The following is a 6,727-nucleotide window of genomic DNA, read 5'->3' as shown; positions in this document are numbered from 1 at the left end:
AATAAATTTGCATGAACACAAAACAAAATTCGGAGATATCACATCCTTCTTGGTACACAGATGGAAATGACAAAGCTGTATATGACGATGGAGAACAGACATAGGAAGGTTATAATTACTACTGAGGTCTAGATTTCCATATTCAAAAGATGCTGTTTTCAAAAACTCTAAACATCAGTAAATACTGTGATAAGATTCAAAGACAGGTGTTGCTTTGGAAGGTACATTGCAATATATATTACTGATACGGGTAGATACTGGGACCATACATAGTGATTACATAGCTGAGCTTGAAAGTTTTTAAAAATGACAGCCATAATAAAAAAAAACCTTGCTTGCTTGCTTGCTTATTTATTTATTTATTTTACAAAAATTGTTGTATCTGATGGAGATCGTTTCTGTGTGTGCAGGGTCAATTCTGATTAAGGAGTAAAGACAAATATGGCTAAAGATAGGAAAGCTATCAGAAGTCCAAAGCACACTGCAAAAATAATCCAGTCTGAGTTCGCTTTAACTGCCCTGGTTTAGTGCTAGGGAATCCAGGGAATTGTAGTTTATTGTGACACCAGAGATCTCTGACAGAGAAGGCTAAATGCCTCACAAAACTACAGTTTGCAGAATTCCCTAGCATTGAGCCAGGGCAGTTAAAGTGGTCTGGAACTGGATTATTTTGGATGCTGCATAAATTAAAATAGAAGAGAGCTAGTTTCACTTTCAATACAATTAAAGGGGTGGGAAGAGAAGAGGTGGAGGGATTCCTAAGAGTATCAATTTAGATCTGAGGATGTACCTACACTGCAGAAATAAAGCAGTTTGATACCACTCTAACTGCCACTCTGTCGTACAGAATCCTGGGATGTGTAGTCTGCTAAGGCACCAGAGCTTTCGGACAGAGCATACTGAATTGGTCAGCAAACCACAAATCCCAGGATTCCACAAGATGGAGCCATGACAATAAAACTGGTGTCAAACTGCTTTATTTCTGGAATGTGGCAAATACCCTAGAATGGTTAGGTGTGTGTGTGAGAGAGGTGGAGACTTTGGGTTACTGAAGCCTATCATCGCTGGTCTCGCTAAGGAAATTATTGCCTCCCAAATCCACGCCAGGATAGATGCAGGTTGTAACCTTCATTGATGGATCTTAGTGCACTGCCCCATGCCCAGGCAGTAGGCAGCCCATATCCAACCTGGGCATCTCCCACAGCTTTTCAATAATGGGAATATCCTGCGGGAGAAGCCTGGGTTGAATACGGGCTGCCTAGTGCCTGGGCACATGGCAGTGCGAAAAGATTTGTTGGTGACAGTTACCACCCATGTCTATCCTGGTGCAGATTTGGAGTGCAATGATCTCCTAAAACATCTCTAACTATTTAAATGCTGAGTGCTAATGCATATCCATGAGGAACACTGTAAAGCAAAGGTTGGTAGGCATGGTGAGTTGTTTTTCTTCTGCAGTTCCTTTCTAGCAAATGCCCCACTGTCAAAGATAAGTGGCTGTGATTCACAGCTACTTCCCAGTCCTCTGAGTCTGTTTCACACCACACTATTATAGCACTTTGAAACAGGGGTGGTTACCCACTCTGTTTCTTTATACTGTGGGACTGAGGATCCATTGCCATATGTCAGCTAATCTGTATTCTGTCTTGGGTCCCAGCTTGTTCTTTCTTTCTTTCTTTCTTTCTTTCTTTCTTTCTTTCTTCTTTCTTTCTTTCTTTCTTTTTTGCAATGCACCAGGTACATTGATGGTGTGCTCTCTCTCTCTCTCTCTCTCTCTCTCTATATATATATATATATATATGTGTGGGGGGGGGGATGCAAAATTGGGTTACACATCTGTATTCTTCCTTGGGGATTTGTCCTTCCTTCAATTCTTTATACCTGTTCCATTTTTCCTCACTTCCTCCTCAAGTTTATTCCGCAGCTACATTAGCTTTTTCAGATGCTTCCCATTTTCATTCTTCTATGAGATTGTTCTGAGAGTGCATGGCCCAAAATAAGTAAAGCCCACATATAAGCCTTCATAAAACAACAACAACCCAGAGTCAAGGATGGCCTCCAAAACACAGCTCATCTCCTGCTCTCTCCTCAGAGGCTGATCTCCAAAGACTGAAGCTTTAGTTAAATAATAATAAATATTTGTTTATATCCCGCTTCTTCCGCTTTGAGGACCGAGGTGGGTAACAGCAAAGTTAATACAATATACAACAATAAAAACAACAAGCCCCACAAGACCCCGACCCAACCCTCCTTCCCAACTATAAAATTCAACAGTAAAAGATGGTTAAAAAGTACATAACAATATGTTAAAATTAAAAAACAAACCACAAATAAGAAAAATAATAAAAGGAAGGGGATTCAATTGGTTCTGGACATTATCAATCGGGGAAGGCTTGCCAGAAGAGAAAGATTTTTGTTGCCTTTTTAAAAGCCTTGAGTGAGGATAATTGGCGAAACCTTTCCGGCAGGTCATTCCAAATTTTTGGTGTGGTGGCAGAGAAGGACCTCCAGGAGGTCACTGTCAATCTGGTCTTTCTAGATTGTAAGAGGTTTTTCCCGGAGGATCAGAGTGTACAGGAAGGATTGTATGGAAGGAGGCGTTCCTTCAAGTAGACTGGACTCAGGCCGTGTAGGGCTTTATAGGTGATAACCAACACCTTGTACTGTGCCCAGAAGCTAATAGGCAGCCAATGTAGTGATTTTAAAATAGGTGTAATATGGTCGAACTTGGATTTTCCGGCGACCAGTCTGGCTGCCATGTTTTGTATCAATTGGATCTTCTGGACGTGGCACAAAGGTTGCCCCATGTAGAGCGAATTGCAGAAATCAAGGTGAGAGGTTACTAGAGCATGTATGACTGTTTCTAGGTCCCATTGCTCCAGGTAGGGGCGCAAGTGACGTATCAGCCGAAGCTGATAACAGGCACTCCAAGCTGTGGACACAGTCTTTCAGGGGAAGTGTGACCCCATCTATAACTGGCAAACTTATCTCCATACCAAACAAGTCAGTGACTTAGAGCCTTATCACATTAGATGAATCCGCTCAGAAACAGGATTTAAAAGTAGAAAGTACTTTCTGTTTGTTTTATCTTTGCATTATTGCTGTTTGGTGCAAATGTTGTCTGAAAAACATCCCAAATTTGTTGAGTTTTTCTACTTTTAAATCGTGTTTCGGAGTGAGATTTGTCTAGTTTGATAAGGTCCTTAGCAGGAGTCCCATCTTCATAGACCATGTGCTCAGGGAGAGCACATGTCCCAAAACAAACAAAATCCCCCATGCCTTCAGAATAAGCACACCCAAAAAATCAAGGATGACCCCCCCCCCACACACACACACAAAGCAACTCACCTTCTATTTTCTCCTTAGGGATAATGTGGCAATGTGGAATACAGTCAGCCTCTGTATCCATGGATTCTTTAACCACTATCATTCAGGATTCTACACCTACAGAGCATTCTCCCATACCCTCCAACTGTCTCAGCTTGGCAGGGATCTCATCTCACTTTTTTAGATGCTTCAAAAATATTTCTCTTTCTCCCATTTCCCCCTTCATCCTCGACTTATATCAATTGATGCAAACTGACTTCAAAGTACAAAAATAGTTTGCACTCAATTGATTCAGTGAGGGGAGAGAAGAGGAGCAGCAGAACCTTGCTCTTACCATTAGGCTTAGGCAAAAGCAGGTTACTGCAGGTTCTTCTGTCTTGAATGTTCCTCTTTATTAATAACTATTGCCAGGTTGGCTGCACTCTGAAGTTGCTTGGCCTTACAAGTCCAGGTTTTCATCTGTCAAATGTTGAAAAGATATGTGATCCACATTCTGAGAACTGAGTTTGTACTGAAAAAATATATACAGAAACCACATCCCAGCAATTGTATTCTAACCTTTTATCAGAGCTTAGAATGCCAAAACTGACAATGACACACAAGCAGAAGGGGCTATATAAGATTTTTCAGGAAGTTTGTGCTAGCTGAAATGCTATTTTAATACATTGTGAAGGCACATGGAAGGAGAGAGCCTGGATCACACTGTGCAGTTGCCATTTCCCCCATATTAGAAAAATGCAGCTAGTGTTTCACAGCTTAGACTTGGGAAATGTATGTTTGGTAAGGATAACATGCAGTGTGGTCCATGAATGAACCTATTTCCTCCACCTTTAGTTTTTCCCTAGATGAAGTCTGTAATGTTGTTCTTCAGACACCCAGCATCTCTTTGAAAGTGGGCTAAACAAGGCTGATGTGATATGGCAATGAAGCATGCTGACAGTCAATGATCAATGGTTGTTGTTTTTTATCACTCTAAATCAAAGAGTGAGCAACTGCAGTGTTTTGGGCGGAATCCTATTGCTAGACCTGTGGGTGGTGTCAGGCTCTTCATTCATTTCCATCCTGTGGTTAAAATGAAGAGCAAGGAACCATGGAGACTGTAATGAGGCAAGAAATACAGAAACACTTGCCTGCTTTCCTTAGGATTGTGTGTTTGTGTGTGTGCATGCCTTCAAATCTCCTGTTGATTTAGGTCTTAGGGCAATCCCATGAATTTCATAGGGTTTTCTTAGGCAAGGGATACTCAGAGGTAGTTTTTCCAGTTCCTTCCTCTGAAATACAGCCTACGACATGTAGTATTCATTGGCACTGTCCCATCCAAGTAATAACCAGAGCTAAACCTGCTTAGCTTCAAAGATCAGATGGGATCTGGTGCCTTTAGGGTTATTTTCAGAAAAATCACGTTAACTCGAAGACAGCTTCTGCCCTAATATGTACCCCGGATTCCTGTTTCACTCTGATCTCAGTGTAAAAGTAACTTATCTTTAACAGATATAGAAGGCTTCCATCCTATCCATCCAATTTTTCAGTGATACAGTGTGGATCCCATCTGATCTGAATAATAATAATAATAATAATAATAATTATTATTATTATTATTATTATTATTATTATTATTTATATCCTGACTTCCTCCCAGTACAGAAACTAAAGGTGGCCTACAAATCTAAAACAGTCCAAGTTAAAGCACTATAAAACATGCAAAATACCAGTTTAAAAAACAATTAAACAATTCAAACAATTAAAAACATTACATTATTAAAATTGAAAAATCTTTAAAACAAAAACAAAACAGCATCCCAGTCATGCATAAGCCTAGCAGAATAGAAACGTCTTCACCTGCTACCAGAAGAACAGCATAGATGGAGCCATCCTGGCCTCCCTAGGGGGGGGGAGTTCCAGAGCTTGGGAGGAGCCACTGAGAAGGCCCTTTCTTTCACCAAATATGCCTGAAAGGGTAGTGAGATACAGAGAAGGGCCTCTCTCAATGACCACAATATTCTCAGGGCTTGTACAGGGAGATATGGTCCTTCAAATAGCCTGGACCCAAGCTGTATAGGTTTTATAGGTCAAAACCAGCACTTTGAATTGTGCTTGGAAATGGACTGGCAGCCAATGGAGCTGTTGCAACAAGGGAGTTGTATGCTCCCTGTAGTCAGCTCCAGGTAACAGTTTAGCTGCAGCTCTTTGGACCAGATGAAGTTTCTGAGCACTTTTCAAAGGCAGCCCCACATAGAGCAGATTACAGTAATCCAAACGGGATGTAACCAAGGCATGTGCCACTGTGGCCAGGTCTGACTTCTCCAGGAACAGGCACAGTTGGAGCATAAGTTTTAGCTGTTCAAAGGCACTCCTGGTCACCGCCCATACCTGGGCTTCCAGGCTTAGTGCTGAATTCAGAAGTACCCCCAAACTATGAACCTGAGTTTTCAGGGGAAGTGTAATTCCATCTAACACAGGCTGTTATCTAACACAGGCTGAATCCCTATTCCCGCATCTTTCTTGTGACTGACCGGGAGCAACTCTTTCTTTTCTGGATTAAGCTTCAATTTGTTTGCCCTCATCCAGTCCATTACAGCAGCCAGACACTGGTTTAGGACAGAAACAGCTTCCTTGGAATTAGGTGGAAAGGAATGATAGAGCTGGGTATCATCCGCATACAGGTGACATCTTACTCCAAAACTCCGGATGACCACTCCCAGCAGTTTCATGTAGATGTTAAAAAGCATAGGGGACAGGACTGAGCCCTGAGGGATCCCACAGTCCAACAGCCAAGGAGTCAAACAGATATCCCCCAGCACCACCTTCTGAGAGCGCCTCTCCAGAAAGAGCTGAACCACTATAGAACAGTACCTCCAAGAACCCATCCCAGAGAGATGTCTCAGAAGAATACCATGGTCAATAGTATCGAAAGCCGCTGAGAGGTCCAGCAAAACTAACAGGGACACACTCCCCCTGTCCAGTTCTCTGTGCAAGTCATCCACCTAGGCAAACAAAGCTTTTATGTCCCATAACCAGGCTTAAAACCAGATTGACATGAATCTAGATAATCCATCTCATCCAAGAACACCTAGAGTTGGGAAGCCACTACACGCTCCAGCACCTTGCCCAAAAATGGAAGAATGGAGACTGGCCTATAATTAGTAAAGTAGGATTCGTGGAAGGTTTTTTCAAAAGAAGTCTTACCACAGCCTCTTTTAGGCATGCTGGGACTCTGCCTTGCTGTAAAGAGGCATTAATCACTTCCCTTACTCGCTCCACCAGTCCTCCTCTGGCCTGTTTAATAACCCAGGAAGGGCAAGGGTCTAGTATATATGTAGTGGCTCTCTCCTCTCCAAGGATCCTGTCCACATCATCAGGTTGCACAAACTGAAACATATCCATCAATACTGGACAAGCAGGA

The 6,727-nt window shown here is 42.1% G+C and overlaps 1 pseudogene; it reads right to left on the bottom strand.

Annotated features, from left to right (window-relative positions):
• Positions 1–3,681: 3,681 nt before the first annotated feature.
• Positions 3,682–6,035, bottom strand: LOC149320065 (uncharacterized; annotated as a pseudogene).
• Between the last annotated feature and the right edge of the window lie 692 nt (positions 6,036–6,727).

This window comes from Sceloporus occidentalis, unplaced genomic scaffold (assembly GCF_023333645.1).
Source record: "Sceloporus occidentalis isolate IW3139 unplaced genomic scaffold, rSceOcc1.0.p SCAF_2, whole genome shotgun sequence".
In the NCBI taxonomy this organism is placed as follows: domain Eukaryota; kingdom Metazoa; phylum Chordata; class Lepidosauria; order Squamata; family Phrynosomatidae; genus Sceloporus; species Sceloporus occidentalis.
This window is presented reverse-complemented; position numbering and strand designations above follow the sequence as displayed.